The sequence below is a fragment of the Sorex fumeus genome, unplaced genomic scaffold (assembly GCF_029834395.1).
Source record: "Sorex fumeus unplaced genomic scaffold, SorFum_2.1 ptg000010l, whole genome shotgun sequence".
Classification (NCBI taxonomy): domain Eukaryota; kingdom Metazoa; phylum Chordata; class Mammalia; order Eulipotyphla; family Soricidae; genus Sorex; species Sorex fumeus.
Window position 1 is genome coordinate 35,431,366 of NW_026606067.1, and position 22,371 is coordinate 35,453,736.

The window sequence follows — 22,371 nt, forward strand, 5'->3', positions numbered from 1 at the left end:
CTTCCTTGCCCTCCCCATGTCACTCACCCTGTACATCCATGTGTTCACTACTCATGAAGTTCCAATGGGCTTTGGTGGCCATAGACATGGCTTATTTGGTCATTGACCACATGATGACCAATTGCTAGATTACACACTCCCCTCCCTTTCCCACAGGTTAGGCTGGTTGAAAGTCCCCAACTTCTAATTACGTGATTGTCCTTTCCTGTCACCAGGCCTGGCCCATAGCTTTCCAGTGACACACACCTCAGTGCTTCATTAAGATAACAAAGACACCCCTATTACTCATGGAATTCTCAGGGTTTTTGAAGCTCTGTGCTAGGAATCGGAGACAAAAACCAAGTAGATCTTTTAACACATCATAACCATTTGGATAATTTATGGTGTTTGATTTTTATGACTAATGCTGTTATAACATAGTCTCATACTGGACTGTTTGTGGATCTATATTTCATTTTTCTTGGGTAAATAGCTAGAAAAATAATTGCTAAGTTCAATGCTGCTTTCTTGGAGAATCATTATCTACCTGAACCCTGACCCCAAGAGATTTCAAAAGCCCTGGTTATTCCCCATGTTTCAGTGAGTACTTCTTAAAGAAATGAAACAGGAAGTTTCTGTTCATCTCTTCTTCCCATTTTTCAGCACGGTCCTTTTTTTCTTAAAGAGTTCTATTAGTGCTTTATATATTTTGGATATTAACCCTTGATCAGATGAGTGGTAGGCAAAGGTTTTCCCAATCTGGGGGCTGTCTTGCTATCATTTCTTTTGAGATTCAAAAGCTTCTTAATTTAATGTAGCCCCACTTGTTTATCATTGCTTCTACTTGCTTGGTCAGACCTTTCATCCTGAATAATGCCTCTAGTTTTTAAGTTGTAGAAAGTTCTACCAACATTTTCCTCTTTGTACCTAATGGGGTATAGTCTGGTATCGAGGTCTTTGTTTTTTATTTTTATTTTTTTATTTTTTATTATTGAAACACCATGAAGTACAGTTGTAGACTTACAAATTTTCGTGCTTGGGTTTCAGTTATACAATGATTAAGTAACCATCCCTCCACCAGTGCCCATTCCCCACTTCCAATGCTCCCAGCATCCCTCCCTGCCCCCCATCCTACCCTGCCTCTGTGCAGGGCTTTCCATTTTGTTCTCTCTTTTCTTTTGGGTGCTGTGACTTGTAAAAGAGGCATTGAGTGGCAATCACGTTCAGTCTATAGTCTACTCTCAGCATGCATCTCTCATCCTGGGAGGATCCTTCTGAAACCCTTTACTTGATGCTCCCCTCTCTATCCACTATTCGCAGATGATATGATATTATATCTTGAGAGTCCTAAGTCCTCTACCAAGAAACTCCTCGAAACAATAGACTTGTACAGTAAAGTCGCAGGCTAGAAAATCAATGCCCAAAAATCCATGGTCTTCCTATATGCAAAGAATGAGAGAGAGGAAAGTGACATAAAAAATAGTCTAGTTCACAATTGTGCCCCAGAAAATCAAATACCTCGGAATCGGCCTAACTAAAGAGGTACATGATCTCTACAATGAAAACTACAAAACGCTACTCCATGAAATAAAAGAGAACACGAGGAAATGGAAACATATCCCCTGCTCATGGATAGGAAGAATCAACATCGTCAAAATGGCAATACTCCCAAAAGCATTATACAGATTCAACGCGATCTCTATATGGATACCCATAAAATTCTACAAAGAAATAGATCAAGCACTCCTGAAATTCATATGGACCAACAAACGCCCACGGATAGCTAAAGCAGTTCTTGGGAAAAAGACGTGGGGAAGCATCACCTTCCCCAACCTCAAACTCTACTGCAAAGTGCTAATAACTAAAACAGCATGGTACTGGAACAAAGGCAGAGCCACAGACCAATGGAACAAGGTGGAATATCCGTACACACAACCCCAAATGTGTGAACATCTAATCTTTGATAAGGGAGCAAGAAATGTGAAGTGGAACAAGGAAAGCCTCTTCAACAAATGGTACTGGCATAACTGGACAACCACATGCTTAGACCTCGAGGTCTTTGATTTGACTTTTGTGCTCGATATTAAAGGTCTAGTTTCATTTTTTATATATGTGACTGAGCAGTTTCCTCAACATAACTTGAAGAGGTTTCCTTCTTCACTTCATATTTTTTATTGAAATTAACTGACTTAAATTAAAAATTTCAGGTCCATTTTTTGAATTTCAATTTAATTTGACTATTTTGTTAACCTGAGAGTGTGTCCTCATTCTAGTACCATGCAATTTTAATTATTTCTGCTTTGTAGTACAGTTTGAAATTGAGGAAAGCTACATCTTGTTTTTCTCGAGGGTTGCTTTGGCTATTTGGTGTGTGTGTCTGGGGAGAGGGGCTTACTGTTACATATGAAATTTCAGGATTTTTAATCTATTTCTTTGACAATTTCTATGAGTATCTTTATAAGGACTGGATTGAGCCTGTATTATATTTGGGGGATTATTGCCATTTTGAGGACATTAATCCTCCCAATCCATGGGCCAGGGATGTGTTGAAACTTCCTGAAAGAAGAAATATAAATGGACAAAAAGCATATGAAAAAACACTCTCTGTTGCTTATCATTAGGGAAATGCAAATCAAAACAAGAATGAGATACCACCTCACTCTAGATAAACTGGCACTCATCAAAAAGAAACAACAGGTGTGGGGAAAAAATGGTACTCTCATTCACTACTGCTGGGAATATCAACTGATCCACCTTTCTGGAAGTCAGTACGGTCATTTTGAAAAATAAAGTTAGCAATTAAGCTTCATATGATCCAACAATCCACTCCTTAGGATATACCCTAGATTTCCAAAAGCACAACCCAGAAAAGACATCTGCAGTTCCGTGTTCCGTGAAGCACTATTTAAGATGGTCAAAATCTGGAAACAACCCAAGTGTCAAAGAACATATATCTGGATAAAGAAACTACTATCATACACACACAATGGAACACTACCCAACTATAGGAAAAGATAAAGTCATACAATTTGCTGCTGCGTGGATGGGTCTGGGGGGGTACCATCGTGAGTAAAATTAGCCAGAGGTAGAAGGACAGACACAGAATGATCTCCCATATTTGGAATATGAAGACATTTTGTAAAAGAATAACAAAGCACAGAAGGCAAAAGAACAGAGGGGCAAGAGAATCATTCTTCATCAGGAGGCTTACCAGTGGCAAACAAATAAAAGATTATTCCCCACCCCCCCCCCACTTCCCCAGAAGATTTATAGGCTTGCCATTTTAATTAAATTTCTATAATTCTATCTTCAATTTCTTTAAATATTTTGTACTTCCTTTGTCTTTTCTTATTTTATAATTCCATTTAGCCTATGCTAGGCCATTTCATGTTTTTCCAAAGGTCTCCTTAAATTTTATTTTAAAACGTTTGTAGGGGGTTAAGGGTTCCAAGCAGGACTATGGAAGAGCAGGGATTACTCATGGGAGTATTTAGCTGTGATGCCAGATGTGATGCCAGAAAACACTAATGCTTGGGCCTAAGGTGCTGGGGTCCACCCACCAGAGCTATCTCCAGTGAAACTCAGGGCAACATGTGGCACTCAGGATTAAATTGTTAACCCATAGAACTATCTCCCCAGTCCTTTGCACACGTTCTTAAAGTATTTTTATCCTCATGCTTTATTTTGGAAATTTTTGTTCTTAAGTCTTTATGTTCATTAAAGGTTAAAGGCAAAGGCCCTCCCGTTGTTCATCGATTTGCTCGAGCGGGCCCAGTAACGTCTCCATTGGAGACTTTGTTGTTACTGTGTTTGGCATATCAAATACATCACAGGGAGCTTGCCAGGCTCTGCCGTGTGGGCGAGATACTCTTGGTAGCTTGCCGGGCTCTCCGAGAGGGGCGGAGGAATCGAACTCGGGTCGGCCATGTTGGCTGCATGCAAGGCAAACGCCCTACCACTGTGCTATCGCTCCAGCCCTATGTTCATTACTTTTTTAAAAAAAAATTTACAGTATCTTATCTGTGTTAATTCTACTCAATGTGTTTTTATTTAAAATACTGCATTTTATGTCATGTGACATTCTCTTGGACCTTGGATCTTCAGTTCCTCTTTGCATTCATGAGCACCTGGATCATATTTCTATTAATTGTTTTCTGATTTTTTCTTCTAATTCTATCCTTGTCATTCTAGATTTAGCTGTAGCACTGTAGCACTGGGCTGGAGCGATAGCACAGCGGTATGGCGTTTGCCTTGCACGCAGCCAACATGGCCGACCCGAGTTCGATTCCTCCGCCCCTCTCGGAGAGCCCGGCAAGCTACCGAGAGTATCTTGCCCGCATGGCAGAGCCTGGCAAGCTCCCTGTGACGTATTCGATATGCCAAACACAGTAACAACAAAGTCTCCAATGGAGACGTTACTAGGCCCGCTCGAGCAAATCGACGAACAATGGGAGGACCTTTGCCTTTTGCCTTTTACTGTAGCACTATCCTACCATTGTTCATCGATTTTCTCTAGTTGGCCTAGTAACATCTCCTTTGTGACACTTGTTACTATGTTTGGCATATCGAATATGTCATGAGTAGCTTGCCAGGCTTTGCTGTGCAGGCGAGATACTCTTGGTAGCTTGCCGAACTCTCCAAGAGTCACGGAGAAATTGAACCTGGGTCGGCCAGGTCTGCCATGTACAAGGCAAATGCCCTACCCGCTGTGCTATCGCTCCAGCCTTTAACATATATTATATATTAAAATATATTGTGTATATAAATAGATATAACATATATAAAGAATGCAGTCATTATATATATTCTATATATATATATTTATATACCACAAATTAATATAGTCATTTTATATCCATTCATCTCCTTCTGATTCATTTCACTCAGCATGATACTCTCTGTGTCCATCCATTTATAAGCAAATTTCATGACTTCATTTTTCCTAACAGCTGCATAGTGTTCCATTATGTACATATGCCATAGTTTCTTTATCCATTGTCTGTTCTCGGTCACTCATGTTGTTTCCAGATTCTGGCTACGGTGAATAGTGCTGCAGTGATCATAGGGGAGATGATGATGTTTCTGGCTTGTATTTTTGGGTCCTCACTATATACCACTAAAAGTGGTACTTCTCGGTCAAATGGAAGTTTAATTTCTAGTGTTTTGAGGTATGTCCATGTTGTTTTCCAAAAAGGCTGGACCAGTAAGCATTCCTATCAACAATGAAGGAAAGTCCCTTTCTCCCCACATCTGCAATAGCACTGGTTGCTCTTATTTTCTGGAAGTGTGCCAGTCTCTGTGGTATAAGATGATATCTCATTGTTGTTTTGATCTGCATCTCCCTGATGATTAGTAACGAAGAGCATTTTTTCATGTGCCTTTTGGCCATTCGAATTTCTTCTTTGAGAAAGTTTCTGTTCATTTCATTGCCCTATTTTCTGATGGGATTGGATGGTTTTGTTCTTGAAGAGTTAAACCAGTGCCTTGCATATCTTTGCCATTAACCTCTTATTAGAAGGGTATCGACTATTATTAGTTTAAAGTAGTCTCATTTTGTTTATTGTTACTTCCACTTGCTTGGTCAGTGGTGTTTCATCTCTGAAGATACCTTTAGCTTCAATATTTTGGAGGGTTTTCCTTACCTTTTCTTCCAGCTACATTCTTTTAGATAATAAAGAACTTTATCCTGACATGAAATAATTATTCTTGAAATAATTCTTGAAAATTATTTGAGCTCTTTCAAGAGTTCTCTTAAACCTCTGATAGTAAGATTCAAATTTGTTTTTGTTTTAGGGCTAATATAGTCTTACTGAGAAAGCAACACACTCTGGCAAATTGCTAGGAATTGTGTGGCCCTTTTATTCTGATAGGAAAATGTAACATTTTTCAACCTTCTGTCAACTCCAAGAAGTGTCTTACTTTCCTCTTTATTTATAGTTTTTCATTTTTCCAGTCTCATGATTTTTTAAAGAAAATATCATTTTAAAAAACACTTGAAAAAAATTGAAGTACTAAGATTTACAAAGTTTAACCATGGTTCTAGATGTACATAATTCTAACATTGCACCCACCTATCACCAATGAACCCAATGAGACAGAAGCACAAGTCATTATTCAGTCAAGGATTAAAAGGAGGGATGGGCACTTGATCATTGTATAACTGAAACCCAAACACAAAATTTGTAAGCCTATAACTGTACCTCATGGTTTTTCACTAATAAAATAAAAACAACAATAAACAAAGGCCCTCCCGTTGATCGTCGATTTGCTCGAGCGGGCCCAGTAACGTCTCCATTGGAGACTTTGTTGTTACTGTGTCTGGCATATCGAATACTCTCGGTAGCTTGCCGGGCTCTCCGAGAGGGGCGGAGGAATCGAACTCGGGTCGGCCATGTTGGCCGCGTGTAAGGCGAACGCCCTACCCACTGTGCTATCGCTCTTTTCACTAATAAAAAAAGAAAAAAAAATTTGTAAAAAAAAAAAAAAGGGCCCATCTGCAGATCTCCAGTGCTGTTGACATTTTCCTCATTTCTGGTACTCCGTCCACTATGTTATTGCTGTGCCTCCCTGAAATCTGATCTCTGTCTTCTCATTTCAGTGGCACTGTTGCTTTCCGCTGGAGTCTCCCCTTTAGTCTGAAAACTGCCTCGAGGCAGTCACTGGGGTAATCATAGGGAGAGTAAATGCCATGTGTTCCCATTTTCTCAAAGATTATAGTTTTGCTTTGCCTTCTGTCCAAGGTCTGCAAACAGTTTTTAATATATTGTGTCTGGATTTCTAGTTGTTTATATCATGGTGAGCAATTCCAACTGCAGTTAATAATTTATGGGCAGAATTCAAAACCTATTTAACATTTTAAGGCATTTATTACAAATATTCAAAATGACTTTTTAGTGTCCTTAACAAAATTTTCAAGATCATTATATGAGACGATTACAGGGTGTGTGTGTGTGTGTGTGTGTGTGTGTGTGTGTGTGTGTGTGTAAATGAGTTTAACATATAATTATCCCAACTTTGTTTAATTGTATGTGATCTCTGAGGCCCTTATATAAGGTATACAAGTTTTTGACAGAACATTTGAATACTAAGGGAGTATGTTGCTGTCTGTATAAATTTGATTCTCGATAGCACAGCGGTAGGGCGTTTGCCTTGCAAGCAGCCAACATGGCTGACTCGAGTTCGATTCCTCCACCCCTCTCGGAGAGCCCGGCAAGCTACCAAGAGTGTCGCGCCCGCACGGCAGAGCCTGGCAAGCTTCCTGTGATGTATTCCATATGCCAAACACAGTAACAACAAACTCTCACAAGGGAGACGTTACTGGACCCGCTCAAGCAAATCGATGAACAACGGGAGGACCGTGACCGTGGACCATGAAGTGATATTAGAGTTGAGAGAGATGAAGGGAGTCTTAAAACTATAATAAAAACTGATAAGATAACACAAAGTGTTTACTATAAAGACATTATTGAGATATTTGGAGGCCAGCTTAGAGGGAACCAATAAAACTAACCCTAATGGGAAGCAATTACTGTCCTTATATCTAAAGGGATGAGTAGTCACTGCCACTGTCACCCCATTGTTCATCGATTTGCTCCATTGGGCCCAGTAACATTTTGAGACTTGTTACTGTGTTTGGCATATCAAATATGTCACGGGAGCTTGCCAGGCTTTGCTCTGCGGGGGAGATACTTTCAGTAGCTTGCCAGGCTCTCCGAGAGGGGCCGAGCAATTGAACTCGGGTTGGCTATGTCAGCCACGTGCAAGGAAAATGCTCTACCCGCTGTGCTATTGCTCCAACCCAAAGGGATGAAGAGAAAGAACGAGATTCCACAGACTACCATAACAACTAAAATTCTAAAAGAGGGACCCCCAAAATGTAGACATACCCAGCTCTGAGGTTATCAGGTTCTGGAGTAGTGGATATTAGAGAATATAGTGGGTCTCTAGAAGCAGACACTGAGGCAAGGATCCAAAAACAAGTAAATTACTATGACATGCTCTCCTGGGGTACATGTGAAGAATGGGGAAAACCAAGTTGGGAGTTAGAGAAAAGACTTGCAAATTCAACTATCATCACCTCCCTAAACACCTAGGCAAACCAAACAAGTTTTGTATATGAATTCATAATCTAGAATTTTCCAACCTATCACTTAATATACCATAAGCCAAGGAACCCAGTTTTCAATTAGAAACTAGAGAGTATACCCAACTAGAAACAAGATGACAAGGCACATCAGGTGATGCAGGTCCTAAACGTTAGTATGTGGGACAGTGCCAAGGCAATGGAGGCTAGAAAATGAATCTGGAGAACCAACCAGAGTGGAGTGATCGACCCAGAATTTTATATATTCCTATTTGATCCTAATGCTATAAAATAGGAGTAGTTTGAAAAGCAAGAGTTACTAAATGTGTGTACATAGGGTAATTGATAATTATTAGTAAATACTACAAATATCATGATTATTTCTGTGACTGTGACCATTTCTCTGGATCTAGCTCCCATAAAATATAAATATCCAAATTATTCTATTTTCTTTTTCAGCAGGAAACAGTTATAACAAATAACCTGCCAAATGACTTAGATGAAAAAAAGTCTCTGAATTTTGCTCTACAGTTGAAAATATCTCACTCCCTTTAACGTTACCTTTCCTGGGACTTATGAGATCAAAATTAAAAAGTACTCAGATAGTTTCTTTAAGGAGTTTATATCCTACAAAAATTGCTGATACTTGTGATCTTGAAAAACATTGACAAAAAAATCCTTGGCCTGCTTCTTGAGCATTTCGCATACATTTTATTTTCTCTCTGATATCTGGCAGTAGGCTCTGCAGCAAAATAGAACTACTGGTATAAGCCAAGATTCCAAAGACCCATATGAGTAATAAGTTTGAACTTGGAGGAACTGGGCCAGGCATCAAGTTTTGTGTGATGTAATGTTCCTATAAATAATCATATCCATTGCACTGAAATGAAAAGGTTATATGCTGTAAAGCATTAAACCTCATTCTCAGTATTGCTCTAACTTTCTCAAGCCTCCTGCTAAGCTCTAATGATGTATATAAAATCGGAACCATGTATTAATAGGTTTCCTACATGTGTTTATATTGGTTTATTGTAGGCAAGTTCAATGTCTTCTCTGAATTATTATTCTGGGATTTTATTTGTGGGGTAGGTGGGCGTATGTATGTGCTGTCACTGTCATTGTCACTGTCTTCCCGTTGTTCATCGATTTGCTCGAGCAGGCCCAGTAACATTGTGAGACTTGTTACTGTGTTTGGCATATAGAATACATCATGGGGAGCTTGCCAGGCTTTGCAGTGCTGGCAAGATACTCTCGGTAGCTTGCTGGGCTCTCCAAGAGGGGCGGAGGAATCAAACTCAGGTCAGCATGTTGGCTGAGTGCAAGGCAAATGCCCTACCCGCTCTGCTATCTTAGCTCATATTAGTTTGGGTATAAATGGGAGATTTACTAGTTTTATAACCTACACTAGAAAAATGATTGAGGAGCTGCTAGAGCTTTGGGGTGTCTAAACCTGGGGCTTTTCTTCATTGAGTCTCTTGGATTCAGTCTTATGGCCAAGGACAGAGGCTATTCTGAGTGGCTTTCATTGGGTCATATACTCATCTGATAGAATATTCTGTTTAGGCATCTCTGAGTCAACCTTCAGCTAATCAATGGAATCAGTAATAGGCAATTTGATGAAATCAGTTTGCTTTGAATCTGTGTTAGAGTCAGGGGAAGAACAAAGAATAGGCCAATGATGCACTCTGAAAAATGGCAAATGCCATCTTCATTTTAAAGATTTGATAACCAAGTCTCAGATCAAAGATGCATCTACAGCTACATTTGTGATTGTTGAAAGGTAACATTTTAAAGGGATTAAGAGCTCAAATCCTAGCACTAGAAAGATTTAAGATCAGATCCCAATACTGCTACTTATAGTGCAGTCTGGGATGAATTACTGTACTTCTCTGACTTTGGTTTCTCAGGCTCGGTATTGGTATCATTATAACACTTCCTTCATTAAGATAGTTGTGAGCATTAAATGAGATAACACATGAAATATGCTTAGCACAGGTCCAGGCATCCTACAATCATGGCTTAAGTACTTACTATTATCATTATTATGTTTGTTATTGTTTTTTGCCACATCCTTCAGTATTCAACACATTGCTAGGAATTGCTTCCTTTTGTTCTCAGGAGACCATGAAGTACAGGATATCCTTACTATTAACATTGGCTAGGTTTGAACTTAATATCTGTTTCACAGTAGTACTTAGATGGTCTGTAAGTCTCGAAGAGCTCATTGCTTTATTTGGTCTTAAAACTACTAAATTTGAAGTTTCTAACCATGATACACAAGTAAATGAAATGATTAGTAACCCACTTAGATGTGAGACCCACAAGTCACAGCTCAGAAATACACAGCTTGGTTGGATTCTGTTCTGAGATTTATCTGTCCAAAGTCTAACAAGCCACTATAGTCTTCCAACTCATGTGCCAACAATGGCCATGGCCCAGCTTAGACTCAGGCAAGTGCAGTGTCCTTCCATCTCTTGCCAAATGTTTGTTAAGCATTTCTACACATGAACCCTCAACATTGAAGGTGTTTTGATGTATGCATAAAAAAAGGTTTCTAGTTAGACAATCAGAAAGGCATTCTTGAACTGCATTCTTGAATAGAGGATCAGTGAAAAGAGGAAACATATACAATTATATGCTATATCTTACAAGATTCTCTACAGTCAAATTTGAGAAAATTTAAAAAAGTTATTAAAAGAGATAAAATAACAGCTGTACGCAATCCATTGGTAGAAACTCATGCTGTATAAATCATTATTGATATATTGTTTTATTTGGGGTTGTGCTTGGGGTTATTATCAGCTTCATGGTAGGTACCAGGCAGCACCAGAGATCTAACCCAAGTTTTCTGGTCCAGAATGTGTGTTCAAGTCCTTTGAGCTCTCTCTCTGACCCTCAGTAATACATTCTTTTTTTTTTTTGCTTCTTTTGGGTCACACCCAGTGATGCTCAGGGGTTACTCCTGGCTCTTCACTCAGGAATTACCCCTGGTGGTGCTCAGGGGACCATACGCTGGGAATCGAACCCGGGTCCGCCACGTGCAAGGCAAACGCCCTACCCACTGTGCTATAGCCCCAGCTCCCGCAATACATTCTTAAAAGCATGCACTGTAGCACTGTAGCACTGTCCTCCCATTGTTCATTGATTTGCTGCTGTGGGCCAGTAACATCTCCATTGTGAGACTTGTTGCTACTGTGTTTGGCATATCGAATACATCACAGGTAGCTTGCCAGGCTTTGCCATGCAGCCGAGATACTCTCGGTAGCTTGCTGGGCTCTCCAAGAGGGGTGAAGGAATCGAACTTGGGTAGATCAGGTAGGCCGTGTACAAGGCAAACAGCCTACCTGCTGTGCTATTGCTCCAGCCCATGAAATGAACCTTTTCTTAGAACAAAACTCATGAACAAATTAAAAAGAGTCAACTTCTGATAAATGAGATGATGCTTAAAATATTCATGTGAAAGATGTTTCACCTTGATAACCTGTGACAAACACCCATTATTCTTAATCACAGTTTATTGATGGGTATTCATTAATTATAATAATGTTTTATAGGGCTATGGATCCTTTCATCCCTAATTTTCAAAGTGCTTTACAACTAGTAATTAATTCCTCCAACATTCCAAGGACAAATTTAAAGGTAACTTCCAGCAAAATTTACACTGATGTTCAGAATACCTTACTCAGAAATGTATCACCCAGACCATGGTTTCATTAGCTGAATCCTTGACATGAAGAAAACACAGTTTTCAAATTGTACCTCCAAAGAAACCTAACAGAAAGAAACTCTTTAGAAGCTGTCAAGGGAAGATATTCAGGGTGTGGGAAAATTTATAAACGGTAGTAACATTACAACTACAACTGGCATGACCTGTTGGGTGAACCCATGTAGAATTACAGAAGAAAATTTCTTGGGCCCCACAAAATACTCATCAACATTTATCATAGAAGAGAAGTGTTCTTTACAGAGATCCAGCCCCAGTCAACGTTCGTGCTAAGAAGAACATGGTAAGGAGGGGAATATGCCTCAGAAGTCCTGGGACTAATTCTGGATCAAACACTTTCAGGGAGTCACTTCACTCTGAGTTTCTCATATACAATTTAGTTTAGATTAACTTGTAACCCTACCTCATAAGTAGGTCATTTGTATTTGCATGACAATAATTACTAAAATCCAGGATTTCTTTTTCTTTACTTTTCCTTGTCTTCTATGAAGGGAGAGGGTCGAGCCAGTGGTGTTCTGGGATTTCTCCTGCCTTTGCACTCAGGAATCAATCCTGGAGGACTCAGGAGACAACATGTGATGTCGGGAGCTTAACCTAGCTGTGCAGCAAGACAAATGCACTACCTACTTCACTATCTCTTTGGCCCCAGAAGCCATGATTTCTTTAGGCCCACAATGTTATTTCAAATGTGTGAGCTTCTGGTTTGTCTCAGTTCCCACCATTTTTATTATCTATACTCAATCTTCCTTCTCATTTTATGTCATTTTCTTGAACCCAGTAGACACCCGAGTTTGCAAATTCCTGAGAAATATTGTGGGTTTTTTCAATATTAATATCAACAGATCTAAGTTTATGTGAACATTGTTATATCAGATCATCTGCTTACGGGGTTTGTAAGTGTCTAAGAATTGGTTAAGCTTTTCGTTGCATTAAGAGTTGTCTCCGCTTAGAAAGATTGCATTCATCTGGGGAACAGAACGTAACAAAACAGGAAACTAACACCCAAGAATAGCCGAGATAAGTACCAGGAGGTTCACTCCATGGCTTGGAGGCCAGCTGCACACACTAGGGGAAAAGGCAGCTCAGATAGCGAAGGAAGCACCAAATAAAGGTGTTAGGAAGATCCTTCCAGTATGGGAGATGCATGCTGAAAGTAGGCTATAGACGGAACATGATTGCCACTCAATGCCTCTTTTGCAAACCACAGCACCCAAAAGGAGAGACAGAACAAAAGGGAATGCCCTGCCACAGAGGCAGGATGGGATGGGGGGAATGTGGTTGGGAGGGATACTGGGACCCACGGTGGTGGAAAATGGGCACTGGTGCAGGTATGGGTACCTGATCATTGTATAACTGAAACCCAACCACAAAAAATTTGTAAGACTATAACTGTGCCTCATGGTGTTTCACTAATAAAAATTTAAAAAAATATAGAGTTGTCTCCGCTGCATGCTCCAGACATTTCCAGATCTATGGTCTGGGACAAAAGTCAACGAGGATGCAGACATGGGTATTGGGCGGGACTGCTGGGGCTTCTGGATGTCTGGGGGGTGGAGGAGAGGCTGTCCACCTCAACTCCAAAAATAACCCGAGCGTTCTCAGTATGAGTGCTGGTACCTGAAATTATTCGGACATTGATGTCTCTGCAGAGAATTTTTGTGAGCCCTTAGCATAGCTGTATGATAGGATGAGCGCTGTTTCCCGAGCCTTCGTTTGGCGGGTATTTGGCACCTGCCTCCTGTGGGCGCTCCGAGGATTTCAGTAGCGGATTCCAGCAATTCCATAAGGTTTAGCTGCTCGGAGTGCATCTCCTGGGAGATTGAGTCCAGATCCGGTGGAGCAGGGCTGGTGAGTGAGTCACGTGGCGGCAGACACGGATGGTGGGCACCAGCAAGATGATCTTTGATATGACCTCTAACCCTGGTACCCAGACAAGCTAAGTTCCAGGAGCTTGCCAAGCATTAGAATTCAAGTTGGAGAAGAAATTCAGGACTCTGATGCTTTGGATATCTGTTTTGTTTTTTAAAACTACTTTCAATGTCATAACCTTTCAATGTCAAAATCCTTAAAAGTGAAGCTCTCCATGACACTCACAGAATCCCCACTTCTAGTTCACAGAAATTGATAGCATATAGCTGACATGAATTATTTTCTAAATCTTTCTTGGTTCTTGATGGCCAACTGAGTGACACAATCTTCAGAGCAAAGAAGCTCTCGTCAAAAGGAAGGCTGAAATCACTGACAGGAGGCAGAGAGGAGGAAAGGAAATGGAAAGTCTTCTGGGGGAGCTGCTCCCGTTGTGTGCCAGGTCGGGGAATGGAGCGCACACAGAGAGATTTAAGACATAAAGGAGTCTTGAAGGCAGAGTAGCCGTATTTAGGATTTCAGGATTATCTCCTTTGGACTCCCGAACTTCTTGATTTATTTGGTAGCTCTCACCCTTAATGTATGTGTGGTTCATTTTCGCTCTCTGCAAGGCTTCCTCTCTGCAGGGAATTTGTTCTTGTTGACCTGGGGGCACACAGCTGCTGGGGACCTCCAGGACACAGGCTCTCTGTACAATGCAAGCCTGTATTGTGGAAACTTCCCCACACATGTCTGCACACAGGCGTCCTGTCATTAACACAGTCTTGGTCACGGGGTGGAATGCATAAGGGTGGGGGGATGACTCTTTCTCAAAAGCTGCCTTTTTTATAAACTTGGCCTCTTGACAATTTGAGATTTTCTTTCGTAGCTGAAAAAAATATATATTTCTTTTAAACACAGTTGTGTATCTGCAAGCGTCAGCTGGCTAAACAGATAAGTGAGACAGAATCCAAATGTACCTGACTATGGAATCAAATCAAGGAGCCGATTCCTTGAGTCACAATTATGGTATGACTCAACAATTAACTTCTCTTTCTTAAATGGAGAATTTTATTCTGAATGATAAAAGTCAATTATGTATACTGAAAAATACTGGGTCTAAATAATAATCACCAATAATCTGATTAGCCTAAATTTTCTTTTTAATACATTTCTTTCTGGGAATGTTTTTCTATACATGGGAATATAGTTTTAAATGTAATTGTGATCATACCAATCTTATCTTTTAAAGTTATTTTCCTTTTCAAGAAACTATGAAATCACTCTCAAGGAAGATAAAAGTCCTATGATATTTAATTAATTTGCAGCAGTACTTGTAATAAGATTTCTTTTTATTTATGGGGGAAATGAAGACATTGGTCTGGTCATTGAGAGTTTAAATTCTTCCTATAGAGAGAATGTCTCATATGCAAGTTATTAACAAAAGTCCAATGTAATATAATGAGAGAATTAATTCATAAATTTGAGTTGCGGGTTGGAGCTTTGGAAGGAGGGGGCTTGGGGTCCTTGGGATAAGGAGAGGTTTTAGTTACAATGATGATAGGTGTGGTGTTGAAATTATGGGTGTGAGAAACCATTCTTAATAGCATTGTAAACCAAAGAATCCCAATTAAAAATAAATTTTAAAAAAATGCCACAGGTTATAGTCTTATTGGGCTAGTTCTTGGACCAAAATATCAAGTTCTTTTCTACATATATCTTAGATAAGAAGTCCAGCTAGCCTTTCAGATTGCTTTAATAATAAAAGTACTTGGGGGCTGGGAGGGTTATCAGGAATCTGAAGCACATGCTATGTACAGTGTTATTTGTTCAGTTTCTGGCACTGTATGGTCCCCTAAGCACTACTGAATGTGTTCTTGGTGGCTGGGGTTATCCTGGTGGACTCCAACACAACTGCATTTCAAGCAGCAATGAATAGTGGGTTCCTAAACTTTAATTATTAAGTTCAGATTACCAAGCATTGCAGGGAGTCTTGTCCAATGTCCCAGATCTACTTTAAGGCTCTCTCACCCCCAACCACCCCCCCACCAAATTAAATAAATAAGAGTACCTGAGAATATAAGTATTTTTTTCTACTCCTGTTCTTATGGCCTAACAATACCTCTGAGTCTGACTTGTAATCACGAGGTTTTAAAGAAACCTTCGGAGAGTCTCTGATATGCTCCACATTCCAATAATTTTTGTTTTGGAACTAAAAATAAGGAGTCTTTTTTAATGGAGAAGGGAAGTTTCACTAAGAGGAAAAAAGGCATCATGGATTTGGTATTGAAAATCAATAAAAAAGAAGTTTGTGCCAAATGACCATAAATGTTTATATTCAGGGTTTAAGCACAAGAATTTAGAAAACATGAATTTTTCACAAAAAAATCCAACAAATTTACACAAGGAGTCAACTATCCCATGTGCCCATTTCTCCATGACACCTACTTTCAGGGTTTTTTTTTTTTTTATAAAAAGGAACCATAGTAGAGGAATACAGAATAGTGACAACAGGAGTAGTAGAAGTAGTAGAAGAACACTGCCCTGGCCAAGCCAAGATGCAGAACATACAAACGTGAGCTTCGTAACAGCTCAGTTATATCTTTTTAAAACTCTTGAACTTATCTTAGCGTGAAAAACATAGATTTGCCTGAAACTGGGCATTTACTAAGTGAATACAATTAACTCCGGGAATTAGTGTTTAGAAGATTTGGTAAAATGTGGACTTGATACATTTCCCACAGTACTGGGAGCATAGAATGAAAGCAGGAGATTCTTAGTTGGCTCTTAGGAGGTTACTCTTTATCCAGTTGCTCAGAGTGGGGACCATTCCTGCTATATCATTTCAGATTGAGGCAGAAAGCCCACTTGCCTGTCTGGGTCCTGGGTATCCTCAACTTTGCTGTCGTCCGTGGGAAGGAAGCGGGACCTTTCCTGCCTCACAGATGGACATGGGACAACACCCTGCCTAGCTGCTCACATTACCAGGAGCAGAGCATGATTCTGTCTCCTAAATCCTTATAACGCTGTAGCACTGTCTTCCCGTTGTTCATCAATTAGCTCAAGCAGGCACCAGTAATGTCTCTATTGTGAGATTTGTTGCTACTGTTTTGGGCATATCGAATACTCCATGGGGAGTATTCCTTCCTTCCTTCCTTCCTTCCTTCCTTCCTTCCTTCCTTCCTTCCTTCCTTCCTTCCTTCTTTTCCTTTTAGATTTTGGGCCGCCCCCATTTCTGCATCTTATTCCTGACTTTGTGCTCAGGGGTCACTCTTAGGGGTGTATAGGCAACCATATGCAGTGCTGGGGGTCCAACCACATTATGCTGCATGCAAGTCAAGTGACTTAATTCTTATCCTATCTCTTTGTCCTCAGATGTAGCCTTTTTATTGTTATTGATGCTCCCATTGAAAAGTAAATCTAAGAGAAGGATTGTCTTTCTTGCTCCAATTTCCAATCAATGCTTAACACAGAGTGACTTGGGTGCTTCTCCATGATCAAAATGTCTGAAAAATGTCTGTTTGTCATCTTTTTAAAACACATGTGGGAAAATGTCATCAATAAGTGGAAATGTCAGGAAGGAATTGAATATTTTGCTACCTACATAATGAATTTTGTCATAGCCATGAGGCCCCATTTCCAACTTGTATATCAAGCCAGACCAGCAACTATAACCGGAGACTTACAAGTTCCCATCAACTGTTTTTTGAAAACTATTTCTGCTTTATTCTTACTTTACTTAGCAAGAAAGACTGTTGTGTTTTACTGTCCATTATGTTATTCAAGGTGAAAGTTAGCAACAAAATTTGTAACTCTGTCATCTTATATTGTTACCTAAGCCAGAGATTCCTTGGGAACAATCTGGTTCTACTAACATTGTAATAATCCCTGGTAACTTTGTTGTATAATTTTTTGTTTCCAAATTGTCCCAGTTTTGAGAGGAAATAAAATGGACAATACTTTGTTAGAAAAATGGCCTAATAATAGCGTCGATTTCTGAAAGGTGTTTTTAAAAAATTAAAGGTAGATCTAACACTCATTCATTCATCAACCATATGTTAAGCTATTCCACAACGCTGGGTCCTTAGGAGATTCAAAGATGAAAGGAGTTTCAGTATGAGAAAAAACATGTGCACAAGCCAGCACGGAGTGTAATTTAATCAGAGTCGTAAAAGAAGTGACCATCGATTCTACGAGAGATCACAAAATGGAAGGACGTAGGAAAAAGGTGAAGAAGTCTTGATGGAATAACTAACTTCAGCTGATCCTTAACAGATAGGTTGGACTGTGTAGGAGGTAATTCCAGGCATAGTATAAAACATGAAAATTAAAGGCATACTTTGGAGGACCTTGAATTTCAATCTAAAGAATTGGGATAATATTCCAATTGTTATTTGACATCATCTAAGTAGGGAGGTAATGTGCTATCATCATAGGATGATATGAACTTGAAGAAAGTGAGGCAAGAGAGGGAGGAAATAATTAAATAATTGAAAGTTTGCTGTCTTCATTCAGATAGGAGCTAATAGGTCCTCAACAAAGACAAAGACCAACTAGACAAAAGATTCACAGAGCTTAGCAACTTATTGATGATGGGACTAGAGTTTAGGAGTCTTGCTAATAGTGTCCTATAGGTCACTAATTTCCAAGCTTTCACACATCAAAATCACAGAGGAATTTCATTAATAAATTGATTGTAGACCCCTAAGAATCTTATTATACACCTTGGATGGTACCCAAGATACTGAATTTTTAGCAAATTGTCAGAAAATGCAAAGCATGCGCTCTACCACTGAGCTACATCCCCACTCAGCTCCTGGGAGAGAACAAGACAGAGTCTCCTACCCTATGCCTGACTGTCTCCACCAGGGCCCAACAGCTGAAGACCACCGAGGCCCAGCCAAGGCCTTGCTGGGAGCACTCTCCACACACTTGGATGAGCCTCACGCATAAAAGAACTGACAGAGGAACCCAGGTGTGTGGGACCCGGGGCTGAGATCTCCAAGCCTGTACAGTTTGGGACTGGACCTGCCAGTAACTAGACAGTTACACCCACCAACTGCCGTGTAACTCCAACAACGGCCAGGATCCAGAGATTATCACACTCAGCATTCGCGGCCGCGCGACATCTTATCATCTCATTCCTAATTCGGTCAAACTGGCAGGCTACCAAACGTAACATGCCCACACGGCAGAGTCTGGCAAACTCCCCGTGGTATACCCAATATGCCAAATACCAGTAACAATGATGGGTCTCATTCTCCTAACCCTGAAAAAGCCTTGAATATGGCACTTTAAAAAAAAAAAATCTCAGGGCTAGGACGAAGAAGACGTTACTGGCACCTGCTCGAGGCAATCGACGAACAACAGGGTGGTCGTGATCGTGATCGTGTCAGAAAATACTAACTTACCGGTCTAGGGACCATACATGGAGGACCACTGTTTAAGGTTCCTTATAAATTATTTTTGTGCTAATATGGAAGTATTTTTAAAGAAAAGGAAGGCAATACTTAGAGACAATACAAATGAATTGGATGTTTTCTTTTGTCCCCACAGACCTCATCGGTGTCAGGAACAGAAAACCTGACTGTGTAGAAAGGCACCTGCATTATCCTGTAAACTGGAATACAGAAGAACACTTACACAGGGCCAGAGAGTTCTGTTTTTCTTTGAAAATATATTTTTCAATTTATAGTTACTGGGCCCGCTCAAGCAAATCGATGATCAACGGGAGGGCCTTTACCTTTACCTTTAGGAAATAATCTTCAAATATAAAATTGTAATTAGTAAACCTGAGTTCAACTTCTGACCATCCGTTCTGCTAATAACTTCTTGAAGTTTGTTCTATATTATATTACAACTTGGAAGACATTGTCCAGTCATAGTGCTGGAAGAAATATCTATGAAACAATCCAAATCACTCACCTACATGCCTGACACATGGTGGAAGCTTGAGTCTCCACATAACTCTGACACTCTGGGTGGGAATAAGATAAATTAAATATCACCCCATAGCATCCTTACAAAGCCAGCATGCTGAACTCTCAAATATTATGGGAAAGTCCATTTGTCACATATCTTCAGTCTGCAGAGAGATCGCTGGGAAGGACTGGCAAGATATCATGAATGTGAGATGGAGAGAGAGAAAGAGGAGTGGAGAGATATCTACAGAGAGAGATGTTGAGTGAGAAAGATGTCTCAGGAATAAAAGGTTCTGTCTCCTGTCTCTCTCTCACCAGTCTTAGGACCTTATTATCCTTCGAATGACTCAGAGTGCCCACATAAAGAAGTATCTGCAAGCATTTTTCTGTTTATTTAGCTGCATCTGATGCCATAGAATCACCTACCAGAAAGCAGAATGAAGAGTTGGCCATCAGTCACGGAGGAAAGAGCTCACAGATTAAGTCTTTGTCCTGGGAACTTGATGACAAGCAAAGCTCTGCCTCCACTGATCCTAGAAAAAGGGGTTTGAGAGTCAAGCATCCTCATGATTTCAACTAGATGAAATGAGAATAAGTGAAAGAAACCAGAGTGGTGGGACGGGCAGTGTCTTTCCAGTAGTTCTGCTCTGGTTTAATACCTCAGGGGGAGGTTATAAGAAAGGTGAGGAACCGTTTTAGGAAAGAGGGGAGCAGGATGGGACTGCACTCAATGCTTCCCACAATTTCCGTACAACATGCCTTGGTATTAGTTCATCATCAGAGCTGATACTCCTGTTGCAGCGGGAATGGGTAGGTGGAGAGACAGGTGAACTGGTTAATTTAGTTAGTCACTTTAAAATCTTGTACATCAAGAAGTTATCCAAATCAAAAAAGGTAATGAGATGGCTGGGGTTGAGATGGCATCAGATGAAAGAAAGTCCCCCAGCCATGTCCAGCCCTTGCTCTCCTCTCTCTCTCTCTCTCTCTCTCTCTCTCTCTCTCTCTCTCTCTCTCTCTCTCTCTCTCTCTCTCCTCCTCTTTGTTTCTCTCTCTGCCCACTCCCTTCCAGTTTCCCCTCTTCATTCTCTCCTTTCCACTTCTCTCCTCCCCTCTCCACATATCTCAAATATGCCCAGGCAAACTGCAGGATCCGGTATGCCACTCCACCTGGACATATGGTAGTTTCAGGCAGGAAAACTGTGAAGGCACAGTTCCAGACAGGCCCAGTACAGGTAGAGAGCACAGGAGTCTCACCCATGAGTACATGGAAGTGGCAGGTCAAGGCAGGATGACAGGGAACCTCTGGGGTACAGTCTGGAAGAGGTCCAGTGACAAGATTTTAGATTAGGAAAGCATACCCTAAACAGAGAACAGTATAAGGATAAGACCAGGCCATCATGTTCTGGAGATGTGCAGATAGAGAGGTACGAGACTCAGAAAGTCATATAGAGGACAGGGCAGTGCAGGAAAGGATGAGTGATGCTATGAAGGTAAAAGGAAAGACTTGGGTATTAGGGGAGGGACCCAGAACCATCTACTTGACTGATACAATAAACTCTTAACTTCTTAACCTTCTGAGTTTGTATGTAAATCTTTCATACAATTCTTAAGAGCCCACCAGCTCAGAAAAATCCACTTTTTTGTTAACACTCCCAATATTGATCAAATCTGCCCTGAAGTAGTTTCCACTGATTTCAGATCCTCTAGGTCCTTATTTGTAAATTTATATCCTTCAGTTATTTTCATAAATAAATTTGCTTTTTTTATTACACTGAACCTTGTTCTGGGGTTACTCATGGCTTGGTGCTCAGGAATCATTCCTGGCAGAGTTTGGGGGGCCATATATGGTACTACTGATTTAATGCAAGTCAAGTGTCTGTCTTAAATGCTGTGTTATCTCTCTGGACCCTTTAATAATATATTTATCTACTTCCAAGTTAGATTTAGAATAGATATAAAGGAATACTATACAACTGAAATATGAACCTTTGCAGATTATTTAGTGACTAGGTAAGTTGATAAAAACATGACAACTTTTAAAAATAGATGCCCTGGCCAGAAAGAGTGTACAGGGGTTAAGACACTTGTCTTGCATAGTGCACTGCATATAGTCCCCTAGCACCAGAAGTGATCCTTGAGCCAGGAGTAAGCCCTGAGCATAGCCAGGTGTGGTTCCCCCCAACACACACACACACACACACACACACACACACACACACACACACACGTTTCACTTTAGCCAAACTACAGGTGTTTCACTGAAGCAATAGTACAGCCAATAGGGTGCTTGCTTTGCATGAAGCTGATCAGGGTTGAATCTCCAGCACCCTGTATATTCCAACCAGGACGATTCCTGGGTGCAAAACAAGGAGTAAGTCCTGAGCGCTGCCAGGTGTGGCCCCAAAACAAAACAAAACAAAAAACAATGACAGGAAAAAAAACAGTTTATAGAATTTTTTATATCTAAGTTTTTGAGAATATTTACTTCTGAGATAAAAGAAGATGAAACTAATTTTAAAATAGTTTTTCAATGATTGATTTTAAAACTGTTCTTAGGTAGTTTTTAAATTTTATATTTACCAATATGAGGATATTATCAATAAGCAATTACCTCTGAAATAAGAAAAGATAAAAAATAATTTTAAAATAGATTCTTTCCAGTTGCTTTTTTACTAGATGTCAGTATAAAAAACATTCAATTTTGTTGCCTACGTTTAATTTTCTCTAAAAACTCCCTATTTTTAGAAAATACTATGTGTTGTTACATCATAGAAATACAATCCCCTCACCCTCTCTATCACAAACACCCTGTGACCAGA